The following is a 13,145-nucleotide window of genomic DNA, read 5'->3' as shown; positions in this document are numbered from 1 at the left end:
GGTGTGGTTCAGCTTACCCAGTTTCTCCACCAGAGTTCATTCCTAAGAAAACCTTCAAACCCCCAGCCTCCATGCCATGTCCCCTGGCCACAAGCCCAGCTGCCTGCCTTGTTGCACATTCACCCTCTGAGTCACTGACCTCTGGCCATACACAGGGCAGACATCAAGGTACCTGCAACAGCCCAAAGTTTCCCTTTCCAGTTCGAGGAACAGAGTATGAGCTGCTGGTCTTATAGCTGAGTCTCTCAGGTAGACTCTCAGAGTCCTGGCCCCGAGAGTGGAGGGGCAGAAGCCCCCATCAGTCTGTACAGTACACAAAGGCCTTTATTGAAAGCAGTTCCAGCTAAACACCCTCCTCTCCTTATAGGCTCTAGTCTTGGAAGCACAAACCGTAAACACCTGGCCACAAATCGTCTCAGCATCTGGTTCGAGAGAACCCAACTTAAGATAGAAGCCTTTCTTACATTGGGTCCATTTCCTATTTCTAGTCCATGCTCTGCTATGATCCACCACATTCTTCAGTCATCCGCATCTCCTTCATCCCCCAGTGTGTCTCACCTACCCCTTTTCCAACATGGAAGTCACTTTCCAAGGAATATCTCTTCTTTTTTTTTTTTAAATATTTTTTTTATTACGTATTTTCCTCAATTACATTTCCAACGCTATCCCAAAAGTCCCCCACACCCTCCCCCGCCCCCCACTTCCCTACCCACCCATTCCCATTTTTTGACCCTGGCGTTCCCCTGTACTGGGGCATATAAAGTTTGCCTGTCCAATGGGCCTCTCTTTCCAGTGATGGCCAACTAGGCCATCTTTTGATACATATGCAGCTAGAGTCAAGAGCTCCGGGGTACTGGTTAGTTCATAATGTTGCACCTACAGGGTTGCAGATCTCTTTAGCTCCTTGGATACTTTCTCTAGCTCCTCCATTGGGGGCCCTGTGATCCATCCAATCGTTGACTGTGAGCATCCACTTCTGTATTTGCTAGGCCCCGGCCTAGTTTCACAAGAGACAGCTATATCACGGTCCTTGCAACAAACACTTGCTAGTGTATGCAATGGTGTCATCGTTTGGAGGCTAATTATGGGAGGAGTTGGTTCTTTGAGAAAATCAACAAGATAGATAAACCCTTAGCCAGACTCACTAGAGGGCACAGGAGCAACATTCTAATTAACAAAATCAGAAATGAAAAGGGAGACATAACAACAGATCCTGAAGAAATCCAAAACACCATCAGATCCTTCTACAAAAGGCTATACTCAACAAAACTAGAAAACCTGGACGAAATGAACAAATTTCTAGACAGATACCAGGTACCAAAGTTAAATCAGGATCAAGTTAATGATCTAAACAGTCCCATATCCCCTAAAGAAATAGAAGCAGTCATTAATAGACTCCCAGCCAAAAAAAGCCCAGGACCAGATGGGTTTAATGCAGAGCTCTACCAGACCTGCAAAGAAGATCTAATTCCAGTTCTGCACAAACTATTCCACAAAATAGAAGTAGAGGGAACTCTACCCAACTCATTCTATGAAGCCACAATTACTCTGATACCTAAACCACAGAAAGATCCAACAAAGATAGAGAACTTCAGATCAATTTCCCTTATGAATATCGATGCAAGAATACTCAATAAAATTCTCGCTAACTGAATCCAAGAACACATTAAAGCAATCATCCATCCTGACCAAGTAAGTTTTATTCCAGGGATGCAGGGATGGTTTAATATATGAAAATCCATCAATGTAATCCATTATATAAACAAACTCAAAGACAAAAACCACATGATCATCTCGTTAGATGCAGAGTGTCTCTTCTTGAAGTGTGGTTTATTTCGGGTACAACTATCCCATGCTTTCATGGAAATAAGTTCCCTCCATCCAGAGGACTCCTGTATACAATAAATAAGACAGCCATGAATCTGTGTATGCGACCCACGTTCATTTTCTCTGCTCTGTCATGAGGTTACTCTTCTGTGCTCGATTCTCAACTCCACTGACATCCAGCGTGCAGCACCAACCCTAGCTCAGATTTAAAACTCAGAGTTTTGACTGATAATTGTTGGAGAACGAAAGACCTTTGTCATCAAAACCTTGAGTCATCTTCCTGACAACAAAAGTCCCCATTTTCTGGTGACCTCTCTTCACAATGAGGTTCAAACGCACATGGAATAAGCAATGGTCACTGTCATAACCAAGGTGGTTTGAGGGTTGTATAATAAATCTTTCCAAGGCTAATCGTACAAACATGCCACATTTGCAAACTGGTATTGGGGAAATACTTACCATGTCTGCACTGTGCTTTCCCTGGTGGGAGCTTCAAATGGTTAATGGGCAGTAATCAGAAAATGATTTCGAATTCAAATCAGTGGCAGTGTTTCATTATAGCTGTTTAAAGGTTTGGTCACGAAACAAAGAGAGGTTGATTTCTAAAATGAGGAGGAAGTGCACTCTGTTTACTTCTATTTTCAGCAGATTTTTGTTTCAGAAATTATTTTTAGTGTTGATAAATTATGCTAATTGAGACAACCAAAAAATAGTATATTTGGAACTGAGGGAACATTCTTCACTAATGGATAATTATTTCTTAAGCAAGTTTAAAATTAGACTTGTGTCTTTTAATATTATGTTTGTTTATTTAGAAGAAAAAAAAACACCCTCAAGGGCAAGCTGAGCAGAGAGAACGGAAAACCCAGCATCTGGTAGTGCTTGCTGATACCCACGAAGCAAGGTGGTGGTCCTGAAGGACTCTTACATCTGGCTGAGGATGCTAAGAGAAATAGCGAGGTCCATCCACCAGGATCGAGCCTACAGGCACATCCAGGGGTTACAGCATTCGACTGAAGGTAACTTCACAGACCACTTGCACCTGCTAACACTGGGACATGGATGGATCCTGACAAATTTAGACCAATTCTATGCCATGTCTGAACTTGAACAAAACAACAAGTCTGCTGAAACCACCAAAATCCCTGAACCTGCCTTCTCCTGGCTGAGGGGAGTTCTGCTTCCCTGCCAGTTATACATGCAGGGTGATTTCATGCCTCTACCATCCACATAGGGTTATTAAAGACCCCAAGTGGCAGAATCCACATCCTCACAGGGCCCAGTCCAGGGGGAGCTCCACTTCCCTGAACTGTTCCAGCACAAACTCACATCCTAACACACTCGAATACTATTTTACTGAGCCACCAACACTTGCCCTCAGTGTATGTTCTTACCTCACTGCAACAAATCACTAAGTCCTGTCCTGCTGAGCCACTGATGTGTGTGTCTGACTGGAAGCCATAGACAGGTTCAAGAAATAAAAATGTAAACTCTAGAGAGCTATGTAGAAATAATAGGTCAATAGCAACACATATATATAGTAGTAAGTTATTATATATATATATGATACATGTATGTTATACACACATACATATATATATATATATATATATATATATATATATATATATAGTAAATTGTTTGATAAGGGTTATTGGCCTATTTATTTCTATTTAACTCTCTAAAGTTTGCATATATATGTGTGTGTGTATATGTACATATGAATACAGTATAAAATTATTGGCTTGACATTATGGTAAAGGTGTGAAAATATATACATACAGGTGCACATATTTACCTATATGTATATAATATGTGTATATATATATATATATATGTATATACATATACATACATATACTTCCACACCTTTGCTGTAATGCCAAGCCAATAATTTCACACTAATGTAATCATTTTTGGGTGAAATGAGTTAAGAACCAAGCCCTTTCTGTAGCTCAGGCTGAAATGATAACTGACAGAAAATCAAGATTCACAGAAAATTAGACATAGAAGGAAATAGAAGCTGGCTTTTCATGTAGCAGTTCTCAAAAGTGCCACTGGAAATTGTTCTGGGATATGTAGGCTCAGGTGGGCCCTAAAGTTTAAGCAGGGGCTCTTCAAAACTAAGCTGGGGGAAAGAAGGAACTCCACAGATAAGATGCATTATCAAGATATTGAAGATCCCAGCTTTCTTACATAGGTATTTATCTAAGTAGCCTGTGTATTCCTCCCTAGGAGGGAATTCCATTCTATCTGACTGGCTTTAACTGCACATAGACCATTTTTGTGAAGCTGGGGATCAAACACAGGGCTCCATGCACACCAGATTCATCAGCAACATTTGTAACAGCTCTGACTTATCCCTGATAAAAGCCGTACCACCTGCAGAGGGGGGTGGGGGTGGGGAAGGACACAGACGCACTGATGAGGCAGAGGGAGGAGAGAGAGAGAGAGAGAGAGAGAGAGAGAGAGAGAGAGAGAGAGAGAGAGAGAGAGAGAGAGAGCGAGCTTTGTCCTTTTGCAGAGTCCAGGAGCCCAGCACATGGAATGGGGCAGCTCATGTTTCTAATGGGTCTTCCCACCTCAGTTGACCTAATCAGGAAAAAAATCCTTGTAAATGATTCCAAATCCTGTAGAGCAGACACTCGGTACTGACCACTGCACTAGACAAGTGCTCTGAGTACCATGAGCTGCATTCCTAGCCTTCTTTTACATATCTTTAAAGACACTGTCACTAAATATGCAGGTTTGAGTCTTAATTTTTACCTAGAAAGTTTCAGAATTATGTGCAACATTCTTATGTAACATATTTTAAGAAAATGGATACTAATAACAAGCCTGATTTACTCAATTATTTTATAAAAGCATTTTATTTGAACACATAGTTAAGTGTGTGTTAATGAAAGTATAACAACGTAAAAACAGAATTCTAGGCCTTTAGGCCCAGGCTTGGGAATGTGGCCTTTGTAAAGGTATGCTAATCATAAAACACATAGCGACTTTCCTCCACCCACCCGCTTCCTGGGTTCAAAGAGTGCTCATTCAAAGAAAGTCACCCAGAACCTGCAATGCAAATGTGCTATTGTTAGGGGCTCTTAGAAGCTATCTTGAGAGTTAACAATTACCAGGTATTCCTTGTGACTCTTGTAACTTTACACTTCCTTGTGACTCTTAACTGGTATCTTTGGTATCTTCCAACAACGCCCTCCCCACTTCCTTGAGTTTCGGTTTCTTCCTTTAAATACCCCCTTACCCAGCTACTCGGGGCACCACGGTCCTCTACCCCTGCGTGGTGTATGACCATGGGCCCGAGAGCGCTCTTGAATAAAAATCCTCTTGCAATTTGCAGCAAGACCCGTTTCTTGTGGGTGATTTTGGGGTGTCGCCTCTCCTGAGTCAGAACGTGGGGGAGCCCTCACGTTGTGGGTCTTTCATTAACATGTTTATAACCCTAGTAAAGAAGCTAGTAATTCAGACTTTACTTCATAAATACTCCTTTTTGATTTGCTTGGATTTGGCCATGCTACCTAGGCAAGGGGAGATGGCGGGAGTAGCCAACCAAGAAGCGATTTACACTCAAATATGTTCACAAAGAACATTTAAACATGGTAATTCTGATAACTGTAATCAACCTCCCATAACATTATTATAATGCAAGTTGGATTATGAATGAGACAATCCTGGAGACCCCATTAAAGTGACAATTTTGAAACAAGTAGAATTCCCTTCCAGTCTGTAAAGGCAATCTGAATGGAGAGATGAATAACCACAGGAGGCGCTATGCACAGATCCCAAGGATGCTGGAGAGTTTGGCATAGCACAGGGATGAACAGCTGACGATCTACCAAAGCTCTCATCCTAGAGAAGCTGTTGAGAGAGTTTGACCGCAGTATTGGAATGGGGTCATCTAAACAACCGGAATTTGCTCTCCATGGGTTTGAAGGCTGGCTGATCGAAGATCAAGAGAAGGATGGTTCGGTTTATGATGAGGACTCTGTTTCTAGCTTATAAACAGTTTCTGTTGTCAAGATTCCATGTGGCTCATGGCTAAGAGACAAACCTCAAGACAGGCTCCCTTCACCATGACCTTATTTAAACCCAGCTACCTCCAAAAGTACCTGTCTCCAAATAATATTAGCTTTGTGGCCAGGACATCAGCATATGAATTGAGAGGTAACATAATCATCCTATAGGTCTTAGCATATAGCCAAATGACAATGACAACTTTGAAATGGTAACTAATATCATAAAGCTGATTTTAGGAATAGCAGCCTAGCTTAAATAGGTAGAATGGATCAGAAGAGTCCAATCAATTTCTGCTACAGGGTTTCAACATAGAGGAATCAAATTTCAAAACAACATACAGCATTGTTAACACCCATCATGCATCTGTGAAGACAAAACTACGACTGATGTAATGTTTTCCTGTGTGTTTTCTAGCATAATGGATGTTACAAGTTCTTTATAAATTCTTTGGTAAATCTCTTACAAGCAAAGTTTCTGGGTTGAGTAGCTTGCATATGCTGAAGGTTTAGCATGCACTTTGCCAGTGTGCTTGTGAGAAACATGTAGCAATGCGTACGCTTTGCACTCTCATTCTGATGCCTGCTTCCCTACAACCCTTCCACCCATGTTTATCGTTCATTTTCATCTAGACTAGTCGGTGCGGAATACTCACTTGCTATTGTTGTAAACTGTATTTCTTGATAACTGGTCAGACTGAAAATATTTTTATTAGTTACATATATTTATATAACATAAACTCTATTTAAAATATAAATTATGCATACCGACTATTATGCATTTTTCTTCATTAGCGACTTTTTGTTTTAATGTATTTACTCAAACACATATTTATTTTTTGCATGCATTATTATATTTGTCTTAAATGATTTTTAAGCAATTGTTTCCCTCTTTGAATCCTGACATTGGCATTTTAGAAGCATGCAGGAATTCAAAAGCTGAGTCTCCAGTTACAGTTGCTGTCTTACATCAGCACAACTTCAAATAACATATTTTGGTTTATTAAATCATCTGTGAGAATCTTGGTGTAGTGTTATCCTCAAAGCAGAATGTGACTATTAGTTTCAACTCTTTGAATCTATTTTAATATATTTAAAGGTATCTTATGCAAATAGCAAAACAGGACAGATAGTTTCCATAGAAACAGGAACTAACATTATTAAGACAGAGTAAGCCCCCTTGGGTCCCTCATTTGAAGCCTGTGCCTTGAGTAAGTGTGGTGTGACGCTACTGATGCTGGTGGACTCTGATCTTGCCGAAGAAAGACTTAATGGGCATCTGGGCACTAAGAGGGAAAGGCCAGTATAAACTGCAAAGTCTCACTAATGTGAGGGCGTTGTTTTGAATTGAAATTGAAAGTAAAGCCATTCCATCCTAACTTCCTAAGAAGAGTTGTTTATTCCCACACCAAAACTAAAATAGCACCAAAAATATGGGGCGGGCTGTGGCTTCATTTTTCAACTTTGAAATTTTTTTTATTTTAAAGCAAACGTTTCCTATTGAGTTAGTTTCCGTATTCCTTTGCATTATCAAATGGAGAAGGCTCCTTGAGAAAATAACCTTTAAAAAAAAAACTACACAAAAGCACTGAGACCCTTTTTAGAGAATATTAATATAATTGTGTGATTCAGTCTGTTGGAGTTTGTAATTGCAATTTGAAAGCAGGTTTCCTGTACTAAAGAGCATCTGGTTGGGTCCAAATGACCCAAAGAATAGGCTCCCATATATGTTACCAATGTCTGCAAATAAAGTCTCACATTCAGATTTCAACTCAAAATCCCCCTGTACGGCAGCTGCTATCTCCATGTTTTCTAAAATGCCAGAGTTGTCTATGACACATCTCAGCTTTGTGATGACAGTGTGTCTTGATGCATTTGCTCTTCTCTGGTAAAGAGATGGAAACTCACTCCCTCTTCTGCTAAGGGAGTGGGCTCTCAACTACATGATCATGAATGTTAAAATTGTTCTTATGCTTGCAACAGAGCAATAATTATCCCTTCACCTAAAACATCCAAAACTTTGCATTTCCTCTTTTGATTGTAGCCGCTGTGCTACTGAAGCACCCTTTATTTCACAGACCAGGAAGCTAAGACTGAGGGCCTTGCTGAAGTCTCCTGACAGCAGTGGAGTCAGAACTCAAACCCTCATGCTGAGCTCTGAGTCCCAGGAGGCCTTCTCTGAGGGATACTCGCAACCAACGTTATAAATCCTTGGATCCGTGGTTAAGAGCACTGACTGCTCTTCCAGAGGTTTTGGGATCAATTCCCAGCACCCACATGGTAGCTCAAAACTCTGTAACTCCAAGGTCTGATGATGCCCTTACACAGACACATATACAGCCAAAACCTGGGCACACAGAATAAAAATAGTGTGTGTGTGTGTGTGTGTGTGTGTGTGTGTGTGTGTGTGTGTTTAAAAAACAAAGATAAAAGCTTTGCTTTGAAGCAGAAGCAGAAGACAGGAACCTGTCACCTGTGCTATCCATTGATAAGCAGGACAGAAAGTGGCAAAAGATGTCTAGAACCAGTGTGTGTCTTGTGTTGTTCCTGCCAAAGCGTGGTCCTTCCTGCTCCATACTTAGTCTGTGGAAACTGGTGTCGCTGTCAGTGAGCCCATTGGCTCCAAGCTCCCAGCTGACCAAGCCTCTGGGCCTCACTGCATTGCAGTCTCATTTGTGTGCATTGTGATAAGAGTATCACTCTTTTTATCATGTCTCTTTGCAGGAGGCAGGGAAGCAATATGAAGGAATGTCTGAAGATACCTCTGCCTTCGGGAGTGTCCGGCAGCTGAAGGAGTGCAGCCCTGGCAGGAGGTTGCCTGAGTTTAGACACTGGTGTGGCCATTTCCAGGCTGTGTGACTTTGACCCAAAGGAAACAAAAGCCACAGTTAACTTTTCTCTGTGTGATTTTCCTCATCTTCAAGTCCTGTTGTGAGGACTGTGCAGGATACTCCCTGAAAAGCATGTTTCTGATAAACAGGAAGACAAACCAGGAAGCAGTGGCTTCTGAATGCTGTGTGTTACAAGGAATGGCTTTCCATAAGCAGTGTTAAAACGGATCAGTTGAGAAATCAGAGTGTTTGATGGGACAGTTCTTGAATTAAGTATGTGGAATATTATACAAACCTGTTGTGCGTATATTGTACTCTATGTACATGCAATAGATAGTTTACTAGTTACACATGATTTAACAGGATGGTTTGATTTGACTTGGCAGAGAGGAAGACGGGACCAGCTGGCTTGGTAAGAATGTAGAATGGGAGTCAGGGAGATTGGTTCAGCTGTGGAAAGCAAACTGTCTTGCCAACGGACTGTGAGTAACAACAGGCTAGAAATATGGGTGCTGGATAGGACCAGGCAAGCAAATATCTTCAGTTCCTAGATAAGCATGGGTCAATTCACATAATAGAAATTGACTTCAGTAGTGAGCTGAGAGAGAGTTTTCAGTGGAACACCATAACTCAATTTAAAAGAAGGAGGAAGAGGAAGAAAAGGGGGAAAGAAGAAGAAGAAAAGGTTTTTTAAAAGTCCTATTACTACTCTGAGTTTAAAAAAGCAACAGAATTTAATGAAATGGGCAAGGTCATATAAGAAATAATGTTTTAAATACCATGACTGGGACCTTTCTTGGGAATAATTAGAAAATAACATTTCTCTGGAAATTATGATTTAAATAATGGGATCGTTATGAGTGTTGAATAAGAATGTTAGTTGCAAATACTAACTTCTGCCCAGCCTACTTGAAACAAGAATCAATTGTATTAAGTGATACAAGGCCACGAAGAAAAGGTGAAAGGATAAGAATTCAAAATAGACAAGAATACCTCGGGATCCAGCATGGCGCAGCCACACCTGTTGGACCCAGAAGACCTGTGTGTCGATGCTGAACCTCGTCCTGATGAACCCCTGCTTCCCACCTGTGCTCACCAGCTGCCATGTTTTCCTTCCATTAAAAGCATAGGACTGTCTTCTTCCCATTAAAGCTTGGGGCAGGCTCTGATTAGTGGAATCTGTAGCACATGTTTGTCCTGCACTGTAATAGAATCTAAGTTTAGGGTTATTAGTGACTTTTCAAAGGCTTTGGTAGCAAAAAGTCACATCAGAGGAAGTTCTTAAAAGAAACTCTAGAGCAATCCAATTAGGAAATGTCTTTTCCCGGTTGGCACGAGAGTCGGGAGAGTCAGGAACCCAGCGGTGTTCTCTTCCTTGGAGAAGGCGTGAGCTCACTGTTGTGGGCATTTACAGGTTCAGCACATTGTTATAGGAACGAAAAGGACGACTCACAAAACATAATGAAAACATCCTTGAATGCTGTGCGGCACCCAGCTTTAGTCCATATTCACCAAGAAAGTCTTCACAGCCATTAGTTTTCCTGAGCAAATGAATCTGCTGGGAAGGGGATGAGCTGACCAGCTACCAAGAACATCACACTGTCCTTTGCATTTGTACTGTTGTGAGTTAATAACTTCCTTGGCACACTTGGCAGTGTGTCAGGCATGCTGCTTAATTATAAGATATCCAGTGACAATCCAACCCTGACTTTTGACCCCAAGTAGCTCACAGCCTCCTGAGGAAAATGAAAGTAAAGGTTGGTGTGATGAGTGCAGACCTCGTAGGAATGATAGACAGGGACAGCAACAAATTCCTGCCCTTCCTGAGTAGCAAAAAGGACTTTGCCTGAGTGAAGGCTCCACAGTTAAGAGGCAATTGATGGTGATTTAGAGAGAGAATAGTGGGCTGAAGAAAGACACCAAGCTAAAGAACGTTAGTTAATTCTGTTTTTTTTAACAAATACTAGATGAGTGCCTACTACGTGTGCTGAGGACAAGAAAGTAGTAGGGTAGATGGGGAGAGGCATGGCAGGGGTGGGGGTGAGGTGGGGAGGGGCATGGCAGAGGTGGGGGGTGAGGTGGGGAGAGGCATGGCAGGGGTGGGGGGTGAGGTGGGGAGGGGCATGGCAGGGGTGGGGGGTGAGATGGGGAGGGGCATGGCAGGGATGAGGGATGCCAAAGCAATGGTGCTGGAAGAACCAACGCCATTAGCCAAAGAGGAGGATGAACGTCATATTTAGTTGAGCATACACCTGTGCTGCTCTAGCATGATGTATAGAGATAGACGTATAGAAATATAGATGACATAGAGCTAGATCCAGCTTTTGAGATGACTTCTCCCTGGAATGTGAGACTTAAGTACACTGTAGCAGGGCATTGAATTCACATGACCCCAGATGGAATCAGATACAACAATTTTTTTAAAACCTTTTTGCATCAGGTCTAATCTTTCAGAGAATGAGCACAAAAAGGCAGAGATCCTCCCCTGACCCCCACCCTGACACACTTAACAATAGTACGCGTCAGAGGTATCGATCTGAATAAGGCTTCTTGGAGAAGAATGAAATCTCCTGGTACCTCCCCATGTAATACCTGCATGGCTGCTATTAGACTAAAGGCTGTGGCAGAAGCATGGGCAGTAATTAAGCATCGGCATTTGCATAAAGATAATGGGAGCTGAATAGGAAAGAAGCAAATCAGATGCACACCGATACATTCTTCACAGAAAGGGAGAGGAGCGCACAAAGACAGCAGCAGAAGAAATAAAAGCAGTAATCCGCACGTCTGTGTGTTTAAACACTGTATTTAGAAGCATCTTATCATCATGAACCACATCACCTGCCAGCTGCTCTCAACAGGGGATGGCGCCCACTCGGTCCCCTGAGAGTTAATAAGCGCTGTCTTTCGCTCCTAGCTGGCTCTGCATTTCCAAGTTGTAATGTTGTTCTAAGCTACATGTGGTGGCACATACCTGAAATCTCATCATTGAAGAGCCTGAGGCAGGAGGGTTGTGACTTTGAAGCCATCCTGGACTACATCATGAAACCCTTCATAATTTTTTTTTAATTAAAAGAAAGAAAAGAAAAGCATATGATGTTGAGAAAAGTGTGGGGAGGAAACTGGCACTCAAATCATAGAAGTGTGTGGGGCCTTGTGTGTAAAAAACAGTACTTTTCAGGGCAACATAAATTGTGTTGATCTAAATCAAGGAAGAAATTTCCTAAATCAAAGAATGCCCAGGTTTCCCAGTCATGAACTTCAAGAGCTGGCCATGTGACAGGGGAGTGACAGTTGGGAGACAAACATGCAGAGTGGTGCTTGTGGCCACACAGGGTCTAGTCCTGATAATCCATGTGTTGGCTTTACTATTGCAGTGACAAACATCAAAAGAAACTTGAGGATTAACGGGTTTGCTTAACACATGCCAGGTCAACTCCATCACTAAAGGAAGTCGGGGCAGGTGTACAGGTGTAAAGGAAGCTACAGGTACTGTCAAGCTCTCATGGCTCATTTGGCTTCTTCCATTTTTATGCAACCACAGACTATCTGCTATGAAGTAACACTATCCACAGTGGGCTGAGCTCTCCATATCAATCGCTAATCCAGAAAATGCCCCTGCAAACTTGCCTGCAGTCCAATCTGATGGAGGCATTTTCTAAAATGAGGTGTACTCTTTCTCAGTGACTTTAGCTTATGTCAAGTTGACAAAAACCCAACCTGCATACCATGCCAGACCATTGACAAGAGAACCAGGTTCTCAACACAGCTTGCTAAGGCTGACTGCTGCTTCAGAGTGGGACCAATTTGATTAATTCCTGCTATTCTTTCCCATGAAGTACACTTGCATGAATAGGTCATTTTAACCAGGTCAGGAAAAAAAAAGCAATGGTTATTTTCATAGGTTTTATTTTGTTGCTCTCTTACATATACCATCTGACATTTATTTCATAAACTCTCCCACGAATATAGAAACAGCAATGTGAAATAAGTCCTTAATGAGCTGAGCAAGTAGCAGACTTATAGATGGCCGCAAAAACTGGCTCCTTTAATCATCTACAGTAAAAATGAACCATAGCAGATGCATGGCTAAACTGCAGTTTTCGGACTAGTTGGCAGGTTGTCGCCATGTGACTGAGTACTCACCAATGGGTGAAATAGGAACCAGAGAGTTAGAACGCACTGCCCAAGAATGTGCCCCTTCCAATTGGCTAAAATCTAATTATAGCTGTGACCTAGTCTTGACAGGAAACTCAGAGCATCCCAGAGGGGAAGGAGATTCAGCATGAGGAAACTCAAGTTCTTCTATTGCATATGGGCTAACACTGCCCAAACCTAGAAACTTCCTATCTATTCAATATACTACTCAAAGACCTAGCCAGAGCAATTAGACATTAAAAGGATACAGATAGAAAGGAAGAAGTCAAAATATCACTATTTGGAGACGATATGACTGTATAATTAAGTG

General features: G+C 41.8%; 1 long non-coding RNA gene across 1 annotated transcript in view; it reads left to right on the top strand.

The window, feature by feature from the left end:
• The window catches only part of 4930401C15Rik (RIKEN cDNA 4930401C15 gene), a 58,124-nt gene extending 49,158 nt beyond the window's left edge, over positions 1-8,966 (top strand). Inside the window, exons 4-5 of the long non-coding RNA NR_045349.1 lie at positions 2,643-2,846; positions 8,574-8,966. This is a non-coding gene — a long non-coding RNA (RIKEN cDNA 4930401C15 gene). The remainder of the gene's footprint in view (positions 1-2,642; positions 2,847-8,573) is intronic.
• Positions 8,967-13,145: the final 4,179 nt, after the last annotated feature.

Source organism: Mus musculus, chromosome 10 (assembly GCF_000001635.26).
Source record: "Mus musculus strain C57BL/6J chromosome 10, GRCm38.p6 C57BL/6J".
Taxonomy (NCBI): Eukaryota; Metazoa; Chordata; class Mammalia; order Rodentia; family Muridae; genus Mus; species Mus musculus.
Note: the sequence above shows the minus strand (reverse complement) of the source record. Positions and strands in the feature narration are given on the sequence as shown.